We start from the raw sequence: 13,833 nt of genomic DNA, 5'->3' as shown, positions 1-13,833 counted from the left end.
TCAACCATACCAGAGCTACACTCACCTAGACGCACCGACATAAACCGCAGCACGGACAGCGCAGCCGCTAACCGTGGTAGAAACACGCCGACGCAAGGCGTCACTGAGATACATTTACGCATACCCAGGCAGCGACCAGCAAGGCGTGCTAACGGAACGCTCCTAACGGGACACGTGGGACCGTTAGCCCACCACTAATCATAGAGCAAGCATCAAACGAAGTGAAGAATACATACACATCTTTCTTTTATTACATTTTATATTATAGTTATAGTATATAGAGCAAAAGCAATAAAGTAAATTTTATATGAAAACGATTTGCAAGGTGCCCCGAAATATAGATTTATTGTAAGCGAACCTTGGACACGGTGAGTATACCCCTGCACTTGCTGAAGAAGCACCGGGGCAAGGAAAAACTTCGTTACAAAGGTATTGTCAAAATTGATGCTTGTGTATATTTAGTTATGTGTATGTGCTGTGTGTTCATTCAGTGGTGGTTTTTACTGATCGATTTGTGTGGCTGACTGGGGCAGGTAAAAATTCCTAATTTTAGTCGATTGACCTTTTTTGTGGGTTTGTTGTTTTGGTGCGTTAATTTTTTTGTGTTTATTTGTTGTTGTGTGTTTGTCTGTTTTTCCTGTGTGATTACTTTGTTTTTTGTAAACAAGTTTTAAAAGCTCGAATATTGTGTCAGAAATTGTGTTTATCTGTTCGTTTATTATTTAACCGTCGAATGTTTTCTGATTGTAGATTTCCATGTTTTCGAGTACGTTGAGACGTCGGCCTTTTGCTTGTATGTGAAGAACCCTAACTGTTTTATTGATATTTGCTGCGGAATATTCATTTTCGACCATGTGATTCGCGAAGTTAGACTCGGGTATAATGTTTTTTTCCAAACATTCATTGGCATTGACATTTTTCCCCCATTGAGGTTACAATGGTGTAATGGTAAATATCATGTGTATATGCTCGTGAGCAATATTTTAACATATTTTACACGAGGAAGTGAATTGGTTTAGCAAGTTTTATGAAAACTGCTGGAACTGTGATATTTATGGGTGGCCAGTGTGTGATTTTACCCAGAAATCCAAACTTTTAACTTAATTGAGGTAAAGAAATTGTGTTTCTTTTATTAGGTCTTAGATCCCGAGAGAAAATAGAAGTTTCAAACAGACGCATTTTGTGAAATAAGAAAATTAAATCTTCAGCATTACCACTAGAAACGCGTGAGTTTTTTTTCAGTAATCTGAATATACTCCCCCCTTAATTTTCATTAATATTGCCTCCAATACGGCTAATGTAGCTGTCGGACATCATTTCGACATATTTCATGTCTGTAGTGTGAACTTGCAGTTAGTGTGAACTTGCAGTTAGTGTGAACACTGCATAATGAACTTCTCGATAATTTGATGCATTTATCGAATTATGAAAAATTTGCCATCCCTACTTGCATGATGGCCGGCCTATCAGGAATTGTTTTTGTGCGATTAATGAAAATAAACAAAATCAGTGCGGGTAAGTGACAAGTTTGTGCGAACAAAAAACAGGGTGATAAAAAATACACCCAAGTGTATTGGCCTCACATCAGAAATGCGATCATTTCTAAAAATTAATGTAATTTTTTTTCAAACGGCCTTGCGGTATAATAGTTAAATTTGTTATGGTTTTGCATTTTCAATGGAGCAGCAAGGAAGGCAGTCGGCATGATCTAATGGTGCTCTGTGGCTAGTCATGTCGGCTGGGCGGGGTGCTTGCCAACCTTCCCGTCCTGCGCCATAAACAGAAAAAATCCTATCATGCCTTTAAAAAAAACTGACAAAAGGGCAGAGCCAACTCAAAACGCTTATAATTTAAATTAAACCAACATCCGGCAGGATCGGATGCCATGGACAGACAGTTAAAATTCAATTAAAAAGTCAAAATAAAAAAAATTTAACCGCCAAAAAAAAAATTACCGAACCGGATATGATCGGCTACCAAACGCAGAAAATCAAAATGAAAAAAAAAATATATCTAAAAATTAGAACTAAAAAGGAACTGCAAGCGATAGGATGCATACCTCAGGGATCCGTGCCGAAGCCCCTCTTGAAGACTCGTGGGTGAATGTACTGCACCAGTTATTTCGGACTTCGTAGCAGGAAATGCGGAGGCAAATAGGAACAACATGGACTAGCTCAACGCAGCTCTCGAGTCTGCTCAGCAAACGATGAATTTTAATCGCAACGTGAATCGAGCGGAACGAAACCCAAGTCCGGCGGTCGTAAAGCCAACGAATCCTGCATCGAGCAGCATAGTGGTAAAACTCCAGGAGTGAAAAATATCGCTCGATGGTACTGGGAGCATCGCGGATTTCCTGTTTAAACTAGAAACCTTTTGTGAGCGTACACAATGCTTTGAGGATCAAATAATGGCGAGCTTCCATCTATTCCTTTCTGGGCGGGCGGAGGAGTGGTACTGGTTGTTTACAAAACAGAACCCGAAAGCAACTTATCCGTTCTTATGCTACTCCCTAAATGAGAATTTGGTAACTTGAAAAGCGACCATGAGATCATGATGGAGATCTCAATGCGCAAACAGAAAAGAATGAGTCATATGACGTCTTCCACACTAATATGATTCGGCTAAATGCGCGGTGGAGGGAGCCTATGGCAGGGCCCTTACTGATTGACATAATAAAACGATACGTCAACAGCAGTTTGAAATTGATGCTCTTTAACGCGGACGTGAGAAATTTACACCACCTCCGCGATGTGGCACGAAGAGGTGAGCAAGTGCTGAAGGAAAGTAGGAGCATTACAGTGGGGTTTCATGGTCGTCACGTTAACGAGGCTCGCACAATAACACCGGACGTAAGGAACGAGTATGAAGACTGCGAAGCAGACACGCAGATTGAGGCATTGGACTTCAGGAGGTCGAAGAAACCGGACTATTCAGGCATCCAGTGCTGAAATTGCCAAAGCATGGGGCATTCATATATCTATTGTGAGGAGCCCAATAAAACTTCGTTTTGTTTCAAGTGTGGTCTAAAGGGATTCCTCACTCCGAAATGTCCTAGGGGTCACCATCGGCAGGGAAACGAGAATCCGAGCGAGAAGACAGAGGGGGTAACTCGTTCGGTGTCATAGCCCACAACTCAACCAGTGCTCGAGTCGTCTCGTTCGCTGAATAAGTTAGTAGAACCTTCAAAATTGGTGAGTTCCCAAATATTAGTAGCACTCCTACGCAGGAACTTCCCAAGGTAATAGTAACGTCCCTGATAGTACAGATTATTCAACCGGATCAGACTCAGATAGCCCAACCTCGTCATATTTAGTTTCCGAGCCAGTAAAAATTTTGAATTCGCCTGGTAGGGATGTTGCCTGCCAGACTTGTTTCCACCTAGTCTCGAACAAAGAGAACATAATTACGAGCTAGTAAGATCAAGATTTTTGATAACCAATGCAGTTTCGCGGTGTGCGAAAATATTTTGAAATGCCGTAAAAGACATAAAAAATGTGTAAAAGAGCGGAAGTCTTCTTACAGAGGATGAAAGACCTGTAGTAAGAGTAAAAATAGAAAACAATTTTGTGGTAGGCCTACTGGACTCTGGAGCTAACGTCTCTATACTAAGGAAGGATTGCGAAGAATTTTTAGAAACAAATGGTGTGAAGTATTACACACTGCAGGCTTTCGTATACACAGCGGGTAGTAACAAACAGAAAATATTAGGTTCGATTTCGTTACCAGTGACTTTCAAAAATACTATCAAATCTATTCCTTATGGCGATATCTCGAAAAAGCGTCCACCTATAGAACTAAGCCCACGCCCTTTTAAAATACTCATTAACACCCTTCATTTGATACCCATATCGTACAAATAAATTCTAGAGTCAACCCGGGTCCACCTTTATGCCGATATCTCGAAAAGGCGTCCACCTATAGAACTAAGGCCCACTCCCTTTTCAAATACTCATTAACAGTTTTAATTTGATACCAATATCGTACAAACAAATTGTGGAGTCCACCTTTATGGTGATATTTCGAAAAGGCGTCCACCTAAAGAACTAAGGCCCACTCCCTTTTAAGATACTCATTAAGACTTTTCATTTTATACCCATATCGTACAAACGCATTCTAGAGTCACCCCTGGTCCACCTTAAGGTGATATCCCTAAATAGCGTCCACTTATAGAACTATGGCCCACTCCCTCATAAAATACTCCTTAATACCTTTCGTTTGATACACATGTCATACAAACACATTCCACGGTTACCCTCGGTTCATTTTCCTACATGGTTATTTTCCCTTATGTTGTCACCATAGCTCTCAACTGAGTATGTAATGTTCGGTTACACCCGAAATTAACCTTCCTTACTTTTTCTTATTAACGAGATAGTTTATCTATATTAGCAAAGATACGTTTCACCTGCTAATGAAATCGTAAATTGTTTGCTTTCACACAGAAGTAACTGCTCGATTAGTATGAAGGATGAGACAGACAATCATGGCGGAACAATACAAGGTGGGAGCATGGTGACATACCTACAAACAAAAAAAATTCCATGTACTTGTAAATTCGATGGACAAATGTCAAAATCGTACTGCGCAGGCAGTTGATGTATCAAATCAAATAAAAAAGGTTATAATCAGCTGTTCGATGCGGCCACCTTGTACAGTTCCGCCATGCAGACAATGACATTTGCTTTGACAAATGACATTTTTAAGCACTAAACACACCAAAAACTAAGAAGCGGAAACGGAAGCGGAACGCTGCCAACAGAGTTGCATTGTGCTTTTGACTTCATTAGGCATTCGATTAGCTACTAATGAAATAATAAAAGATTCGAATTTTGTAGGGAAGATTGAGCTCAATAATCGTCTTAATGTAGAAATTAGGGTGTCTCGAAATTTTACAACTTTGAAATTGTATTCTGTAGAGTTATGATAAGACTTTGATTAGCGTATTAAGCACATTAATGATTGATTAAATTGTAAATGAATATTAGTTGGGTCGGTTTATTTATTAGGGTGGGTGGAAGATGGGAACTTGGCTAGCCAAAGTCATGGCTGAGTAGATTCCATTAGAGTTGGTGGTAGGTATTGGTTTTGGAGGATGAGGTGGCGGTGAGGGCTGTGATTACGCTTTGACAGACGCTTGACATGATAGGGAGTGCTACCTAAATTACCGGAGCCTAGTAGCACTCATGGATTCTTTGCGTTTTGCAAGAAATGGGGTGGGGGCTCCACCCGACAGGACGGTCCTCTTCCGCTCTAGCTATAATTCTTTACCTTTTCTATTTTAGGCATGATTTTCTCCTTTCTTTTTGGTGTCTGGTAGGAAAAAGGGCGGGTATTCATGACCCCCAAATCACATTTCTAGGTTACGTTACCTTAATAACTAGGGTTGCTTTATTAATATCTTTTTTTATTCACACCAACAAACATTCAGGTTTCCTTTTTTTTACGAGCACCTGAGCATAACTTCAAATATTAAAAAATATTCTCCTTAGCGCCTCCCTTTCTTCGCAATTGGTACCAGCTGCTGGAGGGACCAGGTAAGTGAGAAAGTTTTGTTTGTAACTTCTTTGATCTAATTACACACCCATTAAAGTACATACATTTTTGTAGATGTAGATGACGTATGCACATGCATATCCATTATTGGTATTGAACATTTTGCCTTTTTATACTCAGTTGAGCAGAGCTGCCAGAGTATATTAAGTTTGATTGGATAACGGTTGGTTGTACAGGTATAAAGGAATCGAGATAGATATAGACTTCCTTATATCAAAATCATCAGGATCGAAAAAAAATTTGATTGAGCTATGTCCGTCCGTCCGTCCGTCCGTCCGTCCGTTAACACGATAACTTGAGCAAATTTTGAGGTATCTTGATGAAATTTGGTACGTAGGTTCCTGAGCGCTCATCTCAGATCGCTATTTAAAATGAACGATACGAACTATAACCACGCCCACTTTTTCGATATCGAAAATTTCGAAAAACCAAAAAAGTGCGATAATTCATTACCATAGACAGATAAAGCGATGACACTTGGTAGGTAAAATTTTGGACAATGGGCGTGGCACCGCCCACTTTTAAAAGAAGGTAATTTAAAATTTTTGCAAGCTGTAATTTGGCAGTCGTTGAAGATATCATGATGAAATTTGGCAGGAACGTTACTCCTATTACTATATGTACACTTAATAAAAATTATCAAAATCGGAGAAGGACCACGCCCACTTAAAAAAAAATTTTTTTTAAGTAAAATTTTAACAAACAATTTAATATCTTTACAGTATATAAGTAAATTATTTCAACATTCAACTTCAGTAATGATATGGTGCAACAAAATACAAAAATAAAAGAAAATTTCAAAATGGGCGTGGCTCCGTCCTTTTTCATTTAATTTGTCTAGGATACTTTTAATGCCATAAGTCGAACACAAATTTACCAATCCTTTTGAAATTTGGTAGGGGCATGGATTTTATAACGCTAACTGTTTTCTGTGAAAATGGGCGAAATCGGTTGAAGCCACGCCCAGTTTTTATACACAGTCGTCCGTCTGCCCTTCCGCATGGCCCTTAACAGGATAACTTGAGCAAAAATCGACATATCTTTACTGAACTTAGTTCACGTACTTATCTGAACTCACTTTTTCTTGGTATAAAAAATGCACGAAATCCGACTATGACCACGCCCACTTTTTCGATATCGAAAATTACGAAAAATGAAAAAAATGCCATAATTCTATACCAAATACGGAAAAAGGTATGAAACATGGTAATTGGATTGGTTTATTGACGCGAAATATAACTTTAGAAAAAACTTTGTAAAATGGTTGTGAGACCTACCATATTAAGTAGAAGAAAATGTAAAAGTTCTGCAGTGCGAAATAAAAAACCCTTGAAATCTTGGCAGGTATTACATATATAAATAAATTAGCGGTATCCAACAGACGATGTTCTGGGTCACCCTGGTCAACATTTTGGTCGATATCTCGAAAACGCTTTCACATATACAACTACTCCCACTCCCTTTTAAAACTCTCATTAATACCTTTAATTTGATACCAATATCGTACAAACACATTCTAGAGTCACCCCTGGTCCACCTTTATGGCGATATCTCGAAAAGGCGTCCACCTATAGAACTAAGCCCCACGTCCTTTTAAAATACTCATTAACACCTTTCATTTGATACCCATATCGTACAAACAAATTCTAGAGTCACCCCTGGTGGTACGACTACCACCACTCCCTTTTAAAACCCTCATTAATACCTTTAATTTTATACCCATATCGTACAAACACATTATAGAGTCACCCCTGGTCCAATTTTATAACGATATCCCGAAAAGGAGTCCACCTATAGAGCTAAGGCCCACTCCCTTTTAAAATACTCATTAACACCTTTCATTTGATACCCATATTGTACAAACGCATTCTATAGTCACCTCTGGTCCACCTTTCCGGCGATATCACTGAAAAGGCGACCACCTATACAACTACCACCGCTCCCTTTTAAAACCCTCATTAATACCTTTAATTTGATACCCATATGGTAAAAACAAATTCTAGGGTCACCCCTGGTCCACCTTTATCGCGATATCTCGAAACGGCTTCTACCTATGGAATTAAGGATCACTCCCTTTAAAATACTCATTAACACCTTTCTTTTGATACCCATATTGTACAAACAAATTCTAGGGTCAACCCTGGTCTACCTTTATGGCGATATCCCTAAATGGCGTCCACCTATAGAACTATGGCCTACTCCCTCATAAAATACTCTTTAGTGCCTTTCATTTGATAGACATGTCATACAAACACATTCCAGGGTTTCCCTCAGTTCATTTTCCTACATGGTTATTTTCCCTTATGTTGTCACCATAGCTCTCAACTAAGTATGTAATGTTCGGTTACACCCGAATTTAACCTTCTTTACTTGTTGTTGATAACATTTTGTTTTTTTTTTATACTCAGTTGAGCAGAGCTCACAGAGTATATTAACTTTGATTGGATAACGGTTGGTTGTACAGGTATAAAGGAATCGAGATAGATATAGACTTCCATATATCAAAATCATCAAGATCGAAAAAAAATTTGATTGAGCCATGTCCTTCCGTCCGTCCGTTGGTATGTAGGTTCCTGAGCACTCATCTCAGATCGCTATTTAAAATGAACAATATCGGACTATAACCACGCACACTTTTTCGATATCGAAAATTTTGAAAAACCGAAAAAGTGCGATAATTCATTACCAAAGACGGATAAAACGATGAAACTTGGTAGGTGAGTTGAACTTATGACGCAGAATAGAAAATTAGTAAAATTTTGGACAATCGGGTGGCACTGCCCACTTTTATAAGCAGGTAACTAAAAAGTTTTGCAAGCTGTAATTTGGCAGCCGTTGGAGATATTATGATGAAATTTGGCAGGAACGTAACTCCTATTACTATATGTGTTCTAAATATCGCTAAATTAGCAAAATCGGATGACAAACACTCCCACTTTAAAAAAGATTTGTTTATGTCAAATTTTAACAAAAACTTTAATATCTTTACAGTATATAAGTAACTTATGCCAACATTCAACTCCAGTAATCATATGGTGCAACAAAATACAAAAATATAAGAAAATTTTCAAATGGGCGTTCCGCCCTTTTTCATTTAATTTGTCTAGAATACCTTTAATGCCATAAATCGAACAAAAATTTACCAATCCTTGTAATGGTATAGCTTCTATGACTGTAACTGTTTTCTGTGAAAATGGGCGAAATCGGTTGAAGCCACGCCCAGTTTTTATACACAGTCGACCGTCTGTCCTTCTGCTCGGCCCTTAACACAATAATTTAAGCAAAAATCGACCTATCTTTACTAAACTCAGTTCACGTATTTATCTGAACGCACTTTGTATTGGTATAAAAAATGGCCGAAATCCGACTATGACCACGCCCACTTTTTCGATATCGAAAATTACGAAAAACGAAAAAAGTTCCATAATTCTATACCAAATACGAAAAAAGGGATGAAACATTGTATTTGGATTGGTTTATTAACGCAAAATATAACTTTAGAAAAAAACTTTGTAAAATGGGTGTGACACCTACCATATTAAGTAGAATGAAATGAAAAAGTTCTGCAGGGCGAAATAAAAAACCCTTGAAATCTTGGCAGGAATATTGTTCGTGGTATTTTATATATAAATAAAATAGCGACATCCAATAGATGATGTTCTGGGTCACCCTGGTCCACATTTTGGTCGATATCTGGAAAACGCCTTCACATATACAACTACCACCACTCCCTTTTAAAAGCCCCATTAATACCTTTTATTTGATACCCATATAGTACAAACACATTCTAGGGTCACCCCTGGTCCACCTTTATGGCGATATCTCGAAAAGGCGTCCACCTATAGAACTAAGCCCCACGCCCTATTAAAATACTCATTAACACCTTTCATTTGATACCATATCGTACAAACATATTCTAGAGTCACCTCTGGTCCACCTTTATGGCTATATCTCGAAAAGGCGACCACCTATACAACTACAAGCAATCCCTTTTAAAACCCTCAATAATACCTTTAATTTGATACCGATATCGTACACACACATTCTAGAGTCACCCCTGGTCCACCTTTATGGCGATATCTCGAAAAGGCGTCCACCTATAGAACTAAGCCCCACGCTCTTTTGAAATACTCATTAACACCTTTCATTTGATACCCATATTGTACAAACGCATTCTAGAGTCACCCCTGGTCCACCTTTAAGCCGATATCTCGAAAAGGCGACCACCTATACAACTACAACCACTCCCTTTTAAAACCCTCATTACTACCATTAATTTGATACCGATATCGTACAAACACATTCTAGAGTCACCCCTGGTCCGCCTTATTGGCGATATCTCGAAAAAGCTACCTATAGAACTAAGCCCCACGCCCTTTTTAAATACTCATTAACACCTTTCGTTTGATACCCATATTGTACAAACGAATTCTAGAGTCACCCTGGTCCACCTTTATGCCGATATCTCGAAAAGGCGACCACCTATACAACTACAACCACTCCCTTTTAAGACCCTCATTACTACCATTAATTTGATACCGATATCGTACAAACACATTCAAGAGTCACCCCTGGTCCACCTTTATGGCGATATCTCGAAAAGGCGTCCACCTATAGAACTAAGCCCCACGCCATTTTGAAATACTCATTAACACCTTTCGTTTGATACCCATATTGTACAAACGCATTCTAGTCACCCCAGGTCCACCTTTATGCCGATATCTCGAAAAGGCGACCACCTATACAACTACCACCACTCCCTTTTAAAACCCTCATTAATACCTTTCGTTTGATACCCATATTGTACAAACGCATTCTAGAGTCACCCCTGGTCCACCTTTATGGCGATATCTCGAAAAGGCGTCCACCTATAGAACTAAGGCCCACTCCCTTTTAAAATGCTCATTAACCCTTTTCATTTGATACCCGTATTGCACAAACTCATTCTAAAGTCACCCCTGGTCCACCTTTATGGCGATATCTCGAAAAGGCGTCCACCTATAGAACTAAGGTCCACTCCCTTTTAAAATGCTCACTAGCCCTTTTCATTTGATACCCATATCGTACAAACAAATTCTAGGGTCACCCCTGGTCCTTAACACCTTTCATTTGATACCCATATTGTACAAGCGCATTCTAGAGTCACCCCTGGACCACCTTTATGCCGATATCTCGAAAATGCGACCACCTATACAACTACCACCACTCCCTTTTAAAACCCTCATTAATACCTTTAATTTGATATCCATATCGTACAAATACATTCTAGAGGCACCCCTGGTCCACCTTTATGGCGATATATCGAAAAGGCGTCCCACCTATAGAACTAGGGCACACTCCCTTTTAAAATACTCATTAACACCTTTCGTTTGATACCCATATTGTACAAACGCATTCTAGAATCACCCCTGGTCCACCTTTATGCCGATATCTCGAAAAGGCGACCACCTATACAACTACCACCACTCCCTTTTAAAATACTCATTAAAACCTTTCGTTTTATACCCATATTGTACAAACAAATTCTAGAGTCACCCCTGGTCCACCTTTAAGCCGATATGTCGAAAAGGCGTCCACCTATAGAACTAAGGCCCAATACCTTTTAAAATACTCATTAACACCTGTCGTTTGATACCCATATTGTACAAACGCATTCTAGAGTCACCCCTGATCCACCTTTATGCCGATATCTCGAAAAGGCGACCACCTATACAACTACCACCACTCCCTTTTAAAACCCTCATTAATACCTTTAATTTGATATTGTACAAACACATTATAGAGTCACCCCTGGTTCACCTTTATGGCGATATCTCGAAAAGGCGGCCACCTATAGAAAGAAGCCCACGCCCTTTTAAAATACTCATTAACACCTTTCGATTGATACCCATATTGTACAAACGCATTCTAGAGTCACCCCTGGTCCACCTTTATACCGATATCTCGAAAAGGCGGCCACCTATACAACTACCACCACTCCCTTTTAAAACCCTCATTAATACCTTTAGTTTAATACCCATATCGTACAAACACATTCTAGAGTCACCCCTGGTCCACCTTTATAGCGATATCTCGAAAAGGCGTCCACCTATAGAACTAAACCCCACGCCCTTTTGAAATACTCATTGGCACCTTTCGTTTGATACCCATATTGTACAAACGCATTCTAGAGTTACCCCTGGTACACCTTTATGGTGATATCTCGAAACGGCGTCCACCTATGGTACTAAGGATCACTCCCTTTTAAAATACTCATTAACACCTTTCATTTGATACCCGTATCGTACAAACAAATTCTAGAGTCAACCCTGATCCACCTTTATGGTGATATCCCTAAATAGCGTCCACCTAATACTCCCACTCCTTAATACCTTTCATTTGATACGCATGTCATACAAACACATTCCAGGGTTACCCTCGGTTCATTTTCCTACATGGTTATTTTCCCTTGTGTTGTCACCATAGCTCTCAACTGAGTATGTAATATTCGGTTACACCCGAAGTTAACCTTCCTTACTTGTTCTTATTAACGAGATAGTTTAGCTATATTATCAAAGATACGTTAGGGTGTCTCGAAATCTTACAACTTTGAAATTTTGTTCTGTAGAGTTATGATAAGACTTTGATTAGCGTATTAAGCATTTTAATGATTGATTAAATTGCAAATGAATATTAGTTGGGTCGATTTATTTATTAGGGTGGGTTGAAGATGGAAACTTGGCTAGCCAAAGTCATGGCTGAGTAGATTCCATTAGAGATGGTGGTAGGTATTGGTTTTGGAGGATGAGGTGGCGGTGAGGACTGTGATTACGCTTTGACGGACGCTTGACATGATAGGGAGTGCGAACTAAATTACCGGAACCTAGTAGCACTCATAGATTCTTTGCGGTTTGCAAGAAATGGGGTGGGTGGCTCCACCCGACAGGACGGTCCTCTTCCGCTCTAGCTATAATTCTTTACCTATTCTATTTTAGGCATGATTTTCTCCTTTCTTTTTGTTGTGTGGTAGGAAAAAGGGTAGGTGGTCATGACACCCCATCCGACGAGCTAGCTGGGGCCAGCAAGCATGCCTCCCCGTTCTGTCCCTAAACACAAAGCTACATAACACAAAGCTACATCTACATAAATACTTATGACTGCTGCTGCTACCACCGTAAACGCTGCCGATGCCGTAAACGCTGCTGCAGTCGTCGCCAATGCTGCTGCTGCTGGAGTTGTTTCTGCTGCTATAGGCGTTCGTTGGCGCTGCTGCTGATGGTTGTTGTTGTTGTTGTAGAAGTGCTTCGCCCCACCTAACAGCCGCGACCGATCGCAAATTGTCATCAATATCCTCTAACGGGAGTCCAAGGAAACTTGCTGTTTCAACAGAGGTGGACATTATGACAGGGGTGTTAGAGGCGTTGGTTCCACATTACTATTAAAGAGATGGTTGGTGTCATGTGGGGACACATTGCAAGTGGGGCATAAATTTTGTATGTCGGGGTGATTCTGGATAGGTAAGGGTTTAACCTGTTATAGTATCCAGAACGAAGTTGAGCAAGAGTGACACGCGCTTCCCTGGGGAGTATGCGTTCCTCTTCCAGAAGTTTTGGGTACTTTTCTTTGAATACTGAATTCACCGGGCAATTCCTGACATAAAGGTTCACCAAGGTCCTGCTTGTGGTTTTTTGCTTCATACGGCTGGGTTCTCAGTTGCCGTATTTCCTCAAAATGCTTACGGAGATGACTCCTTTAGCCCCTAGGCGGTGTCGGCTCGTCAATCAGATGTCTGTTTGGATGCCCAAGTTTCTGGGTATTCAACAGGAACTGTTTGGTTAGCATCTCATTTCTCTCCCTGATGGGGGGTATTCTCGCCTCATTATATAGATGGTATTCTGGGGACATAAGAAGACAGCCCGTGGCGAATCTGAGGGCAGTATTTTGGCAGGCCTGTAGCTTCTTCCAGTGGGTAATTTTTAAGCTTGGCGACCAAATTGCTGGCGCGTAGCACGTAAACGGCTGGCCAATTGCTTTGTATGTAGTAATGAGTGTTTCTTTATCTTTTCCCCAGGTACTGCCAGCAAGGGATTTGAGGATTTTATTACGGCTCTGGATTTTCGAAACAATTGCGGCTGCGTGCTCACCAAAATGTAGATCCTGATCAAACGTCACACCCAAGATTTTGGGGTGTAGGACAGTCGGTAGCGTAGTGCCATCGACGTGGATGTTCAAAATGGTCGACATTTGGGACGCCCATGTTGTAAATAAGATCGCGGGAAGATTTTGTCGGTGATAATGACA

The 13,833-nt window shown here is 40.1% G+C and overlaps 1 pseudogene; it reads right to left on the bottom strand.

The window, feature by feature from the left end:
- The window catches only part of LOC137234965 (uncharacterized), a 35,173-nt pseudogene extending 22,242 nt beyond the window's left edge, over window positions 1–12,931 (bottom strand).
- Between the last annotated feature and the right edge of the window lie 902 nt (window positions 12,932–13,833).

This window comes from Eurosta solidaginis, chromosome X (genome assembly GCF_040869045.1).
Source record: "Eurosta solidaginis isolate ZX-2024a chromosome X, ASM4086904v1, whole genome shotgun sequence".
NCBI classification, from domain to species: domain Eukaryota; kingdom Metazoa; phylum Arthropoda; class Insecta; order Diptera; family Tephritidae; genus Eurosta; species Eurosta solidaginis.
Note: the sequence above shows the minus strand (reverse complement) of the source record. Positions and strands in the feature narration are given on the sequence as shown.